Source organism: Cherax quadricarinatus, chromosome 24 (genome assembly GCF_038502225.1).
Source record: "Cherax quadricarinatus isolate ZL_2023a chromosome 24, ASM3850222v1, whole genome shotgun sequence".
Classification (NCBI taxonomy): domain Eukaryota; kingdom Metazoa; phylum Arthropoda; class Malacostraca; order Decapoda; family Parastacidae; genus Cherax; species Cherax quadricarinatus.
The window spans coordinates 16,742,067-16,757,835 of NC_091315.1; the positions used below are offsets into that span (position 1 = coordinate 16,742,067).

At 40.2% G+C, this 15,769-nt stretch overlaps 1 protein-coding gene across 1 annotated transcript in view; it reads left to right on the forward strand.

Annotated features, from left to right (window-relative positions):
• The first annotated feature begins 5,965 nt into the window (after positions 1-5,965).
• Positions 5,966-15,769, forward strand: part of LOC138853179 (prolactin-releasing peptide receptor-like) — a 134,201-nt gene continuing 124,397 nt past the window's right edge. The window contains exon 1 of the mRNA XM_070088480.1: positions 5,966-6,263. The gene's annotated coding sequence lies outside the window, so the exon portion shown is untranslated. The remainder of the gene's footprint in view (positions 6,264-15,769) is intronic.

A 15,769-nucleotide genomic window follows, 5' to 3' on the forward strand; every position in this document is an offset into this window, starting at 1 on the left:
ATAATAATCTGGGTTGCCTTCCCTAGACGTCTAGATATTAACAAAACGTTTGCCAAAATCAACAGCTCAGAGCCAACCAATACATTTCATCTCTGCGATGTTCTACCAGGTAAAGAATTCAGGAAACCCACCATCACCATTAAACGCGAACTAAAAGAGGTATCAGCATCAAGTCCTTCATTCGAGAGCATTCACACGCATTCAGTTTTTCTCCCAGACGTTACTTCTGAGTACAGGAGACGGGCACACAGCATTGTCAACATGGCTGCACGGGAACGGTCACCCACTAGGTCCATCAGTTAGCAAGATAACCAGAAATGTTACGAATGAGTTCACGAGTCACAAAAAAAGTGTGTGGCCACTATGTTCTCTTCAACCATCAAGGATTTAGTTAAGAGACCAGCGCACGTATTGTTATCCCATTTCAGTAATATGATCAAGTTTATAATGGTTTGAACACAAGGAGAATGAACCGCCGCCTTTGTGTATACAAATACTTGTGCAACTTTAAGAGATGGAAAGATTACAAGTTGGTCTAGAAGGATAACAATCTGCAGTAACGTCGCTGTTTCGAGGCTACCTTTGTTACTGTTTCTGACACAGTAGCTCGAAATGCAGGTTGTCTTATCATTTATTGTTACTACTACTACTACTTACTACGACTACTGCAACTACTATATTGCTAGTCCCATCTCCCATTCTCATATATATTTTAGCTCCCTTTCCTGGGCGTTTCTCTGTGTTACTAGTTAATGGTCCAAGTCGGACCGAAACGTCTTCTATGTGCGGGTTATCTGTGTATCTAAGGAATGCTTGTCATGGTGATTCTTCCCCAGCACACACTCCAGCAGCAGGTGACACATGCTCAAGCACCTGTCATCACTGTATCTGACACTATTGATCTCCCTATATATATTCTGGGTTTTTGTGTTCTCCCGTTAAGATCGAATAAAAACCTTAATGGGCGAAACGTACGCAACTGTAATTAAATGTCCTGAAATAATGTACTCTCCAGTTTCTGTAATGTTCTACTTTGCAGCCTCTAAATTATTCCAGTTACGTCCGAAAATATTTTCAGTCAAATTAATTTTATTAATATACAAGTACATGTTGATTTTTTGCGATTATTTAAATTTCTGTGTCATCTATTTGCGTTTGTTTCTTAGACTTGTTCTCTACATTGTCACTTAAGTTTTCAATACGTCTTTGCATCATTTTTCCCCCCCGTTTCCTCTGTTATCATCTCCTGGATTTGCCTTTCCATTCCTCTTTTTTTCCCTATTCTTTCTTTTTTCTCTATCCTCATCATTATTGTTAGTCATTCCCTCCTCATCCACTTAAACTTTCAGTTTTTCTTCTTTTATTACTTTTCTCTTGAACTTCATCCTCTTACTTTTCCTCTTTATTTTCTCTCACTTCTACCACTGTTGTTATTATATTTTACTTTATTTCGTACTTTCGCCTCAATTCTTTCACTAATACTTCGTTCGTGTCGTCTTCCTCCTCCTCATCCTCTCTTCTTTTACATTACTTCCCATCTTTTCTGCTGCGTCACCTGTCCTATTAATACCCTCACACACATGAAGGTATGTAGGAGGGACAAGACTATCATCATCTTTCCTTGCGTAATATCAGAGGTGAGGGGTCACTGTCAGCTGGGTAACTAACGTAGTCTTTGCAGGATGAAGGTCTGTCAAGGTAGTTTATTGTTGCCGACAGAGGAATGAACGTCTGTCATGGTAGTCTATTGCTGTCATCAGCGGAATAAATGTCTGTCATGGTAGTCTGTTGTTATCAGTAGGTCTGTCATGGTAGCGTTGTTCACCTGAGTGCCTGTTCCCGATCTGTTATCTGCAGGATTTAGATGGATTCTCCATGCCTTTCGATAAGAACACCATTACTAAGCTGATTAGGTTGTGTGTAGTTAAATGCTAGTTTGAATTTGAAGGGAAATATTGCGCTCAAAGGCAGGGAATGGCTATGGAAAATCCATTGTCTTCCCTAATGAACAATCTGTATATGGAGGTTTTCGAGGCTAGGCTACTGAAAGACATCCTGCTTTGTAAAGCTAAATGGCTCAGATATGTGGATGTCATCTTGTGTCTTTGGCCGAATGATACGACCCTGTATACATTTTTATCGAGACTTAAAGCTCTTGTCCCGTCTAATAAATTCACATGGAGAGAGAAGTGGAATCTAAACTTCCGTTCTTAGACGTGTTGATCCACCGGGTTGATAGAAAGTTCAAGTTTGCAGTATATAGGAAGGCCTCCTAATGTGTTCTCATACATTCATTACTATTCCAGCCAGGAATAGGAAAATATTTGATATTGCCACGAAATTTCGGTACCCTAAGGAGTTTGTAGAATCAGCATTGCTGGCAGCTAGGAAAACATGTCTTAGGACTGAACCCAAGATAACACCTCAGATCAAGAATGTGTTGGCTTTCCCATAAAATGAGAATTTATCTGTCTTGCCAAATGCCCTAAAAAGATTCAACGTACAAGTAGTTTTTAAGAATTCACGAACTGTTAAAAGCATTTTGATAAAGAATTCTCCTCAACACTGTGATGACGGCATGTACATGATCGGTTCCAACGGCTGTAACTTATCTTATGTGGGACAGACCGGCAAACCTCTAGATGCCAGGATATCACAATACCAATATTCAGTATGAACTGCACAGGAATCAAATGCAATTTTCAGTCACATTAGGGTCTGCAGTAACTCAGCAAATTGGTCAGAATCCAGAGTCTTGGTTTCTTACTCCTCTTGGCTTGAACGAAATATTGTAGCATCCGTAATTATAAAACATGATAAACGTTGATTATATAATAATAGTGGTGGATTATTCAAACTCGATAACTTTATAAATGAAGGCACTGTACACAATCTGAAACCAGATTTCTACCTGAACTCACTGGACTGTCTCAAATACAGCTCTACACTGACAAGCTAAGTATCAATTACTGCTCACAATCAACCTTATGGATAAACCAGCATTTACCTGAGGGTGTACTGGACCAGCCTCTGGAAACAGGAGGGGGTTTCTTCCTTTTTGGTGCTTGCCAATTTTCTATGTATGGATGGAATTTTCCATACTGATAGATGCCAGATACCTTTGAGATCAGAATATTAGTCTTTTATAACGACACGATATTTTGTGTGACGGTATAGTGGTGATAGTTCTCACTGCACTGATGTTTTGGTCACTAGGTCATTACTAAATATTTAATGTAAATGAGCTTCTATGTACCTCTACTGCTACTGTTTTAATATCTTGCCTTCACCTTTCTGGCACCTGGCACTGCTCTGCTTGATGCCATCTCATTCTAGCTAGAAACGTTCACTTGAATGCATCTACGTGGACTTTGTACTCATTTCTGCAACACTGCAAGCTCCTGATGATGTGTCGATTTCAACACAAAAGACCTAGAGCTTCCCCTCCCCCTGTGATTGTTTTGCATCTTGGATCGCTTGCTCGCGATTTTCACACACACACACACACACACACACATTATATATATATATATATATATATATATATATATATATATATATATATAATGTATGTATGTTAAATGTTGATGAAGCTGTGATTTCATGTATAGGGCAAGGAGGAATAACATCTTGTAGGAATGAGGAAGAGCGAGTTGTGAGTGTGGGAGAAGTTTATGAGGCAATGGGTAGAATGAAAGGGGGTAAGGCAGCTGGGATTGATGGGATGAAGATAGAAACGTTAAAGCTGGTGGGGATATAATTTTGGAGTGGTTGGCGCTTTTATTTAATAAATGTATGGAAGAGGGTAAGGTACCATGGATTGGCAGAGAGCATGCATAGTTTCTTTGTATTAAGGCAAAGGGGACAAAAGAGTTCAAAAATTATAGGGGAATATGTCTGTTGAGTATACCTGGTAAAGTGTATAGAGTTATTATTGAAAGAATTAAGAGTAAGATGGAGAGCAGGATAGCAGATAAACAAGGAGGCTTTAGAAAGGGTAGGGGGTGTGCAGACCAAGTGTTTGTAGTGAAACATATAGGTGAACAGTATTTAGATAAGGATGAAGAGGTTCTTGTGGCATTTATGGATTTGGAAAAGGTATATCGCAAGGTAGATAGGGAAGCAACATGGCAGATGTTGCAAATGTATGGAATAGAAGGTAGGTTACTGAAAACAGTTTTTACGAGGATAGTAACGCTCAGGTTTGAGTATGTAGGAGAGTGGGAGATTATTTCCCAGTAAAAGTAGGCCTTAAACAAGGATGTGTGATGCCACCAGGGTTGTTCAATATACTTACAAATGTAGTTATAAGAGAAGTGAATGCTCGGGTGTTGGCAAGAGGTATGGGGTTAAAAGATAAAGAATCAAACACAAAGTGGGAGTTGTCACAGTTGCTCTTTGCTGATGACACTGTGCTTTTGAGAGATTCTGAAGAAAAGTTGCAGAGGTTGGTGGATGAGTTTGGTAGAGTATGCAAAAGAAGAAAATTAAAAGTGGGTATACGAAAGAGTAGGGTGATGAGGATAAAAAAAATTAGGTAACGAAAGATTGGATATCAGATTGGAAGAAGAGAGTATGGAGGAGGTGAATGTATTCAGATATTTAGGAGTGAACGTGTCAGCAGATGGGTCTATGGAAGATGAAGTGAATCACAGAACTGAAAAGGGGGAAAAGGTGAGTGGTGCACGGAGTAGTCTGTGGAGACAAAGAACTTTGTCCATGGAAGGAAAAATGGGAATGTATGAGGGTATAGTTATACCAATGCTCTTATATGGGTGTGAAGCATGGGTGGTGAATGTTGCACCAAGGAGAAGGCTGGAGGCAGTGGAGATTTCGTGTCTGAGGGCAATGTGTGGTGTGAATATAATACAGAGAATTCGTAGTTTGGGAATTAGGAGAAGGTGTGGGATTACCAAAACTATTATCCCGAGGGCTTAAGAGGGATTGTTGAGGTAGTTCGGACATGTAGAGAGAATGGAACAAAACAGAATGGCCTCGAGAGTGTATAAATCTGTAGTGGAGGGAAGGTGGGGTTCTTGGGGTTGGCCTAAAGAAGGTTTTGTGTGCCAGGGGCTTATACTTTCAGCAAGCATGCGTGAGAGTGTTAGAGTGAATGGAGACACATGGTTTTTAGAACTTGACTTGCTGTTGGAGTGTGAGGAAGGTAACATTTATGGATTCAGGGAAACCGGCAGGCCGAACTTGAGTCCTGGAGACGAGAAGTACAGTGCCTGCGCTCTGAAGGAGACGTATTAATGTTGCAGTTTTATAACTGTAGTGTAAGCACGCCTCTGTCAAGACAGTGATGGAGTGAATGATGAAAGTTTTTCTTTTTCGGGCCACTCTTCCTTGGTGGGAAACGGCCGATGTGTTAATAAAATAATAACATATATATGTTGTGCCGAATAGGTAAAATTGGTCAATTCGCAAGAACTCATTTGAAATTAAGTTCTTTCTAAAATTTTCTCTTATACGTTTAAAGATATTTTTTTTCATTTATGATGTAAAAATGAATAATTTTGTACCAAAAGAACCTTAAAAAGATTACCAAACCTGATAATAACAAGCGCAATTTAATTTAGCCTAATCCAATTAAATATATTCTAAATAGGGTTACAATAATTTAATAATAAACACAATGAAATATAATTTTTTTCGTTAGGTTCAGAATGATTTTTGCGAAATTATTGCATACACAAATTTTCGATTGCATAAATAATTATAATCAATGAAATCACGATACAAGTGATTTTGAATCATTATCAGAACTGCGGGTTGGGCAGGACTCGATCCTGCGTTCCCATGCCCAGCTCTTTGTGAACTAAAAGTACACATCCCTCTCCCACTAGACCACCATCCTTAAACACCAGGCATGTGTGTGTAGACACACAACTACATGCATAATAAGACACACAATATCTTTTAGTAAATTGGTTAATATTTCAGAAAATATTGTCAAGAGAAAATGACATTCATTGTTCCTGGATGTTGGCCGTGAGCGAGTGAATACTTCCGACCATTCTGAAAGCAAAAGCTTGTCTGAAGACCTTTGCATCTCAACAGTTAAAGTTTTCTTAAAGAATTACGTTGAAAAGATTGCTGAATGACTATACTAGCATATTAAAAATGACAGTGATATCTCTTCTGTGATGTGAACGTTTTTTTTTTCAAAACAGAGAGACTGGGAATGCGATCGGACATGTTATAAACACAAAAAGCTGACGGACTGCCTGTCTGGTGTAGAGGACCTGAAGCCAACCACGGTAAGTCTTGACACTTATTTTGTTTACGGTGTACCAAATCAGGCAACCGGCACGTATGTTGAGCAGTCAGTCAAGTTCACCATGAACACTGAATTGGATTTTAAGGTCTAGAGAAAATCCACGAACAAAGATGACCTCCAACGCATCTTGTTACACCATGACGCGAGAGCAAAGTTATCATGGGATTTTGCTTGAGTGAGAATAGCATCTCTAGATCCACCATTACCACCCTTGAGTAGGAGTGTAATTACAAGTACAACTCTAAATCATGATTATGAGGATTGTTGACATACTTTTTTTACACACACACACACACACACACACACACACACACACACACACACACACACACACACACACACACAGGAGCTATATTGTATGCGGAGGTTCTATCAGACCACCGTGGAGCCAGGGAAAAGACACGGAGCACACCATGAACAAATAAGGGGTCTAAAGAAAATGAAGGAGCTAAGCTACATACAGACGCCATAACAGGCCACAGCAGTGCCCAGAAAAAGCGGAGAAGGAAAAATGACAAGCAACTGAGCACAGGGATATCAACTAGAGATTGAGCGAAAGAACACTGCAGTGGAGGGAACTAAATCGGAAATGCAGTGGGAGGACGAAAGGGAGATGTCAGTCTTTGTTTACGAGATCTAGGAAGTTGAAGGGGAAACTTATGAAGCAAGGAGGCAGGAGGAGAAAAAAGCAATTGAAAGTATCATGAAAGAAATAGGAGAGGACGACATGAGCCAGCTGACAAATTTTGAGAATAGGGTGGTTTGCAAGAGGAAAAAACTGGCCAGTCAAAGAGATTTTCAATGCAGAATCAGCTCGAAACAGGATCCTGCAGGAGAAAGTACGACTAAGGGACATACCGAAGTACCAGAGGTTGTACCTTGACTACGACAGAACACAAGAAGAAAGGCAGAAACTGAAAAATAGGGTACAAAGATGTAAGGAGGAACGAGAGGCAAGGACGGAGACTCAGGAGGAAGTGCAAATACAACCTCCCTCAGAACCACTCACAGAAGGACCTCAACTACGACAACCCCAATGCAACCAAATAATTTAACCCAAAAGCCCCACACTGAACCCTCTGCCCCCCACCCCCTCATCACAAACTCCACCCCCACAGCAACCTCCCATAGATCTCCACCAGATCTCCCATTCCCCCAACCCCAACTTCTCCCCAGACCACAATTTTAGAAAAGAAGTTGAAGGTTTGGTATATGACTGCTGATGGAATAACAAATATATGTGAGAAGTGGCATGAAAGAATCAAGGAGACGTCCCCAGACATAGCATACACAGAAACAAAGGTCATTGGGATAACAGACACAATCTTCCCACCCAGATATCAGTTCCTAAGAAAAATAGAGGGAGAAGAAGGGGAGGAGGAGTTGCATTGCCCAATAAAAACCGATGGGGATTTGAGGAAATGGAAGGAATGGACAAAATTGGTGAAGGGGGCTATGTGGAGAAATTTTCTCCAGGAGGGGGGTATCAGCCCCCTTCAGCCCCTTTCAGCCCTGAGGGGCCCAGCCCTCTCAGAAGGGGCAAATATCTTGTTTACTGCTACAGCGAGTAATTGATAGCAGATGCAGTATGAGTATGGGACGTGGCTCGACGCTCCGTGCGGTCCAGTGTTGCAAAGCGTAGTTTAATAAGAGACAGTACATCTCTTACTTTAGCAGGACAATTAAGGTAAATCCTGCTCCCACTTTATTACCATGGTAAAGATAGTGAACATTGTTGTCTATGCTTAAGACAGCAAGATTTAAACATTCTGCTTTGCTTCATCGAGGAAGTGGCAAGGAAGCAAAAGTACTATGTCAGCTTTTCCTTTGTGCAAGGGGCAGTAACGGCGTGGGATGCTGTGGTGTCTTCAGATTACTTTTGACTCTACTGAGAGTGACACTGACGCCAGGATAACCAACAAAGAACGATCTGTGCGTTAGTGTGAACAAAGTATCTCATAAAACACAATAAACACTTAAGAGAAGTGTGATCAGCTTCTTTAGTGATAAGATTGTGAACAATAAAGACAAATCTTGTGGAACATAGTGTACCAGTGTGCGTATTCCCAGACTATGGAAGACGTGGACATCCAAGGACACTTCAGCTTCTATCAAGTCACCGATATCTGTCGAAGGTGTGAAGAACACCATAGCTCACGCTACAAGAGCAAGGTAGGTTACGAATTTCTTGTAGTACGGGGGACTGTACAGTTCTTGAGTCGCAAGGAGTTTGTAATCAACCTATAGTCGGCAGTAAGGTGCGGACTTTTGAGTCCAAACAAGTAAGTTTGTCAGCCATCAGTGAATGAAATATGCTGACATAACACCCCCTAGGGGTAATTTATAATCTTACAAATTATAACTCTTGACAGCCCGTTGAGAGATGACTTCGACAGCTTGTCAAGACCTCGTCTGCAGGGGCGGCTGTGCAGGCGATGAGCTGTCTTTCTAAGTTAAGTACAAACTCTTTAAACTTAGCTGGTAATGCCATTTCTCAACATATTGGTCGTGCTCGAACCGGATAAAGGCCACACTGTGGTCCAAGTATGTTGTACTACAGTGTACAAATAACCTACGAGCCAAGGTCCTTCGAAAAAAGCTGTAAAACTAGTGTTTTACAATTTAAATCAGTATAAATGAGTCCCTCCAAACTCAATCACAGAGAATGGGTAGACAAAAGAAAACGGGCGCTCACCCATCGTTCACCCAAAGAAAACGGGAGCTGGGTGACTCACCCAACAAGAAAACAGGGGATGACACCCGGCATCCACTGCTCCAAACTCGAAGAAGTGCTGACTAAGACAACAACCCAACTGATGTTCGGTTTGTCTGAGTGTATATACACAGTGTTTATAATGTTTATAGACAGAAATTAAGAGACAAGACTGTGTTAAAGTTTGTTTCTTATAGATATACCTGTTATATTAAAGGAACTTATATATAAAGTGTAAGCTTTCAAATATATATTAACAGTGACATTTATATGTGTAAGTAATATTCACGTGTGATTTACAGTTATACAGTGACATTTATAGTGTATAGTGAATGAAGTGTATAACATCGTTATTTACGATTAATCATCGTGGTCAGGCTGACCCAGCAAACTCAAGCCATAAACACCAGCCATATGTACTGTGTACCCTGAGGTTAAGTTTAGTAGGTCAGTAGTGTCTGATTCGATTATTGCTGACTTAAGCATAACAAAAACTCAGCTGTTTATAGCAGTACAGTGTTTTTTAAACACTAAGTGTGGTGCTAGAATTTTCAGTATACCATTAAAATGGCTTGTTTGAAAACTCAGTTTCAGTCTTTACAGACTAAAATTACACAATTAGAAAATCTAATTTCAGTCTGTATAGGATTAACTCAAGATACAAACATAGATTTTGATGATCTTGAGGTCAAATTTGAATTACTTGCACAACGTCTGAAAATAATTAATTCAGACTATACACATTATGAAAATAAATTTCTTGAATCAGACCCATCTGAGGATGAAATTAAAAATGTTTTGGATACTTTTAGTAATCAACAATTAAGGTGGACAGGAGTACAGGCTATCTGCCGTAAAACTCTGTCACAGAGACCTACTGTAACTAGTGGTCAAACACCTGTTACACCTGTAACAACAAGTGTCCCATTACCAAGCTTACCTACATTGTCATTACCTATTTTCCAAGGTCATAATTATGAAGAATTCATTAGTGGTTTTCAATCCATAGTAAATTCACGAACTGACATAAATGAGATTGGTAAGTTCAATTACCTTAAATGTCTTGTGAAGGGAGAACCCTATGAACTGATTAAGTCATTTCCGGTGGTTAAAGGCAATTATCAAATAGCCTTACGTGTCTTAGCAGACAATTACTTTGATGCTGACAAGGCTAGAGTTAGACATGCAGTCTTAATATCAAGCTTGAAGCCACCCAGACATTGTTTTTCAGACATACAGGCATTTAGAATCACATTAGACAATAGTCTCAGATCTCTAGGTGTTAACACAAGCCTATCCGATGTTATCCTGACGCCAAATTACTTCGAACAGGCGATAAATGACATGCCCATGCACTCTGCCCCAGGGCCAGACTCATGGAACTCTGTGTTCATCAAGAACTGCAAGAAGCCCCTATCACGAGCCTTTTCCATCCTATGGAGAGGGAACATGGACACGGGGGTCGTCCCTCAGTTACTAAAAACAACAGACATAGCCCCACTCCACAAAGGGGGCAGTAAAGCAACAGCAAAGAACTACAGACCAATAGCACTAACATCCCATATCATAAAAATCTTTGAAAGGGTCCTAAGAAGCAAGATCACCACCCATCTAGAAACCCATCAGTTACACAACCCAGGGCAACATGGGTTTAGAACAGGTCGCTCCTGTCTGTCTCAACTACTGGATCACTACGACAAGGTCCTAAATGCACTAGAAGACAAAAAGAATGCAGATGTAATATATACAGACTTTGCAAAAGCCTTCGACAAGTGTGACCATGGCGTAATAGCGCACAAAATGCGCGCTAAAGGAATAACAGGAAAAGTCGGTCGATGGATCTATAATTTCCTCACTAACAGAACACAGAGAGTAGTCGTCAACAGAGTAAAGTCCGAGGCAGCTACGGTGAAAAACTCTGTTCCACAAGGCACAGTACTAGCTCCCATCTTGTTCCTCATCCTCATATCCGACATAGACAAGGATGTCAGCCACAGCACCGTGTCTTCCTTTGCAGATGACACCCGAATCTGCATGACAGCGTCTTCCATTGCAGACACTGCAAGGCTCCAGGCGGACATCAACCAAATCTTTCAGTGGGCTGCAGAAAACAATATGAAGTTCAACGATGAGAAATTTCAATTACTCAGATATGGTAAACATGAGGAAATTAAATCTTCATCAGAGTACAAAACAAATTCTGGCCACGAAATAGAGCGAAACACCAACGTCAAAGACCTGGGAGTGATTATGTCGGAGGATCTCACCTTCAAGGACCATAACATTGTATCAATCGCATCTGCTAGAAAAATGACAGGATGGATAATGAGAACCTTCAAAACTAGGGAGGCCAAGCCCATGATGACACTCTTCAGGTCACTTGTTCTATCTAGGCTGGAATATTGCTGCACTCTAACAGCACCTTTCAAGGCAGGTGAAATTGCCGACCTAGAAAATGTACAGAGAACTTTCACGGCGCGCATAACGGAGATAAAACACCTCAATTACTGGAAGCTCTTAAGGTTTCTAAACCTGTATTCCCTGGAACGCAGGAGGGAGAGATACATGATTATATACACCTGGAAAATCCTAGAGGGACTAGTACCGAACTTGCACACGAAAATCACTCACTACGAAAGCAAAAGACTTGGCAGACGATGCACCATCCCCCCAATGAAAAGCAGGGGTGTCACTAGCACGTTAAGAGACCATACAATAAGTGTCAGGGGCCCGAGACTGTTCAACTGCCTCCCAGCACACATAAGGGGGATTACCAACAGACCCCTGGCAGTCTTCAAGCTGGCACTGGATAAGCACCTAAAGTCAGTTCCTGATCAGCCGGTCTGTGGCTCGTACGTTGGTTTGCGTGCAGCCAGCAGCAACAGCCTGGTTGATCAGGCGCTGATCCACCAGGAGGCCTGGTCACAGACCGGGCCGCGGGGGCGTTGACCCCCGAAACTCTCTCCAGGTAAACTCCAGGTAAGACAATGTGATTGGTTTATCAGTGGTATTGTACAAGATAAGTTGTCACCACAAACTATTGAACGATTAAATATTATGTTCAATAAACGCTATTTCACTTGTGAGGAAATTAGCAATGGTTTACAAACAATAGTTTCATGCATGCAAGCAACGAGACAAGATGAAAAATCCACAAATCCAGTGGATAATAAACCTTCAACTCAGTATAAAAGGAGTATACCTACTCCCACTAAACCACATAATGGGAAATCCCATATAGGCATTTATCAAGCTGTGAATACAACAGACAGTAAACAGACTGTCATACATAAACGTACTCCAAAATGTGTACTTTGTGATGGAACACATTGGGCACAGTATTGTAGTCAATACACATCAATGGAGGCACGTAAACAACGTGTTCATCAGCTGAAAAGGTGCATCAAGTGTTTAGGTGAACACAAGGGAGGAAAATGCTCACTGAAGAAGTGTTTTAAATGCAAGGGTATGCATCATACAGCATTATGCCCAAATATTTTTGCTGAACAGCAGCAGACTTCCACAGAATCAGGAAGTCAACAAGCAACAGCATTAAATGTGAGAGATAAGTTTAAAGCAACTGCTCTCCCGATAGCTCGAGTTGAGTTATCTAATAAATTACACAAAACCAATGTGCTAACACTATTTGATCAAGGCTCACAAAGGTCCTTCATAAGAAGAACAGTGTTGCAGAAACTGAATAAACAACCCTATGCCAAAATACAGTTAGATATAGCTGTTTTTTTCCACAATTCTGGTAAACAGACATATGACCTAGCCAGAATCACTGTTGGTCTAGGAAACAGGAAAAAGACAGTAAAAGCTGTGGTAGTAGATGATTTGCCTAAGTCTGTGCAGATCCAGGGATTAAAAGAAACAGTTGCAGCACTGAAAGCAGCTAAGGTCAAGTTAGCCTGTCCTGACATACAGACGGACACTATTAGTCCAATTGATTTAATCATTGGAAGTGATTATTATCACTGCTTTGTGCAAAATATAGTAAGTAAACATGATGTTCACTTGCTGAAAACAGCAGGAGGCCACATGATATGTGGTCCCATTCCCTCTCAAAGTGGGAAAGAAGCTGATATTGATTCAGTGGAAAATGTACTAGTTACGAGAATAACCGCTGATCATGTACCACAGCAAAAATTATCATTACTGGAAGAAATGAATGAACCAGTTGATAAGTTGTGGGATTTAGATGCGATAGGTATTGATGTAAATAAACCAAGCCCACAAGAGTCTCAGACTTATAACCAATATTTGGACACTGTCAAATATGAAGATGGACAGTATTGGGTTAGGTTACCATGGAAATTAAATCCACCACATCTGCCTAGCAATTATCGCATGGCTTTCGGACAAATGAAAGCACAAATACATGAGCTCAGGAAGAATCCAGAGCTACTGACTGTCTATGATAATATCATACAAGAACAGTTGGACAATAAATTCATTGAGGAAATAGTCGAAGATAAGTTGAAGACAGAAGCTCATTATCTCCCGCACCATGGAGTCAGAAAAGATTCTGAAACCACTCCACTACGAGTTGTATATAATTGCAGCGCACGTGCAAATAAAGATGTAGCAAGTCTTAATGATTGTCTGATGACCGGACCCTCACTAACTGAGAAGCTTGGAGACGTGCTTATGAAATTTCGCACAAACCCATATGCCTACACGGCTGATATTTCCAAAGCTTTCTTAAGAGTAGGACTACAAGAAATAGATAGAGATTATACTCGATTCTTGTGGCCTGAAAATCCACATGATCCTCAAAGTCCTGTGAAAACTTATCGTTTCAAATCAGTATTATTTGGTGCAACATCCTCTCCATTCTTACTTGAAGCTACTTTAAATACACATTTAAAGAAATCTGAAAATCCCTTCAAAGAAATCTTAAAGAAAAGTTTCTATGTGGACAATCATCAAGGTACTGTGAATAAAGAGGAGGATTTGAAATCCTTATACAGAGAAGCTAACAAGGAGATGAAAGAAGCAAATATGCCTCTAAGGATGTGGAATACAAATTCAAAGCAATTAAGGGAACATATCAAAGAAGATTTCCCTGAAACTGAAATTCCTGATTGCAACCATATGCTGGGACTTAATTGGAACACACAGGAAGATACTTTGAATCTCAAAAGGATAAACAATAAATCATGCAGTACACTCACTAAACGTAGTTTACTGTCAGAGGTATCACAATGTTTTGATCCTCTAGGACTCGTCTCACCAATTACCATAAAAGGTAAAATGCTTATGCAAGATGTATGGAAGCTCAAAATTGGATGGGATGAGAAATTGCCTCTAGAAATGAGTCAAGCATGGGATGAAATATCCAAGGAGTTTAAGCAACTTCATCAAATTAAATTTCCCAGACAAATAGGTCAAGAGGGAAACAAGTACACATTACATGTGTTCTGTGATGCGTCAACCAGAGGTTATGGCGCTGTAGCTTACATGAGTAATGCTGAAGGAAGTACACTAATTACTTCAAAGGCCAGGGTAGCACCCTTGAAGGTCAGAACAGTACCACAATTGGAACTGACAGCACTTTATGTAGGTACAAAATTAGCTGTATCTCAACAAAGTACTTGATCATCTCACTATTGAAAAAACCGTGATCTGGAGTGATAATGAAGCGGTTCTCCAATGGTTAAGAAATAATAAGAGTAAGTTGGTCTATGTACAGAACAGAGTAGCAGAAATAAAAGAGATGCAGAGAGATTATCACTTTCTCCACGTCTCTACCCAAGAATCCAGCTGACATGTTGTCACGTGGTGTCCCACTCAAGAAATTTGTGGATAATAAATTATGGCTCCACGGACCGAACTGGCTCTCTAATGAAAATAACTGGCCTCAGCAAAAAGCTCACATTATGCCAGAAGAAACAGTCTGCTTGAACACAGCAGAAATAAGTTGTGTAAATACTGCAGACACAACAGAGAGTCATTGATGGATCTAAATACTCATCTTTGGGTAAACTCTTAAGAGTTACAGCTCTTGTCCATAAATTCATTAAAAGAATAAAACCTGATTATGAATAACTTGAACCCATTTAATACTGGATGAAACTAATACAGAAAGATGTTTTCTCTACAGAATATAAATTTCTAGTAACACAAGATAAATCCCCAAAGAAACCTGTCATGATTAATTCTTTAGGACTTTATCTCGACTCAGAAAATATATAAGATGTCGAGGAAGAATTCATAATTCTTCACTACCTAAAGAAGCCATACATCCAATATTGATCCCCAAGAATCATTGGCTAACAAAACTGATTGTGCAAAACGCTCACAGTAACGTGTTACATGGTGGGGTAGCTGACACACTTTGTCATATACGACAGTCCTACTGGATACCTCAAGGTCGACAAAGTGTGAAAAAACAAATAAGGGACTGTATTACTTGTCGTCACTACGATATGCGAGTATGTCAGTATCCAGGTCCACCTCCATATCCCTCTGAAAGAGTTTGTCATATCACTCCATCTGAGGTGACAGGTGTAGATTACACTGGACCAATAATTTTAACCAAAACAGTTGACAAAGTTCCTATCAAGGTGTACATCTGTTTGTTCACTTGTGCTACAACTAGAGCAGTACATCTAGAAGTAGCCACTGACATGTCTGCTGAAACCTTTATCAAATTATTCAGAAGGTTTGCAGCCAGAAGGGGATGTCCCAGACTGATGATTTCAGATAATGCAACGAATTTTGTTGCTGGTGGTGCTTATATAAGCAATATCTTTGATAAACCAGAA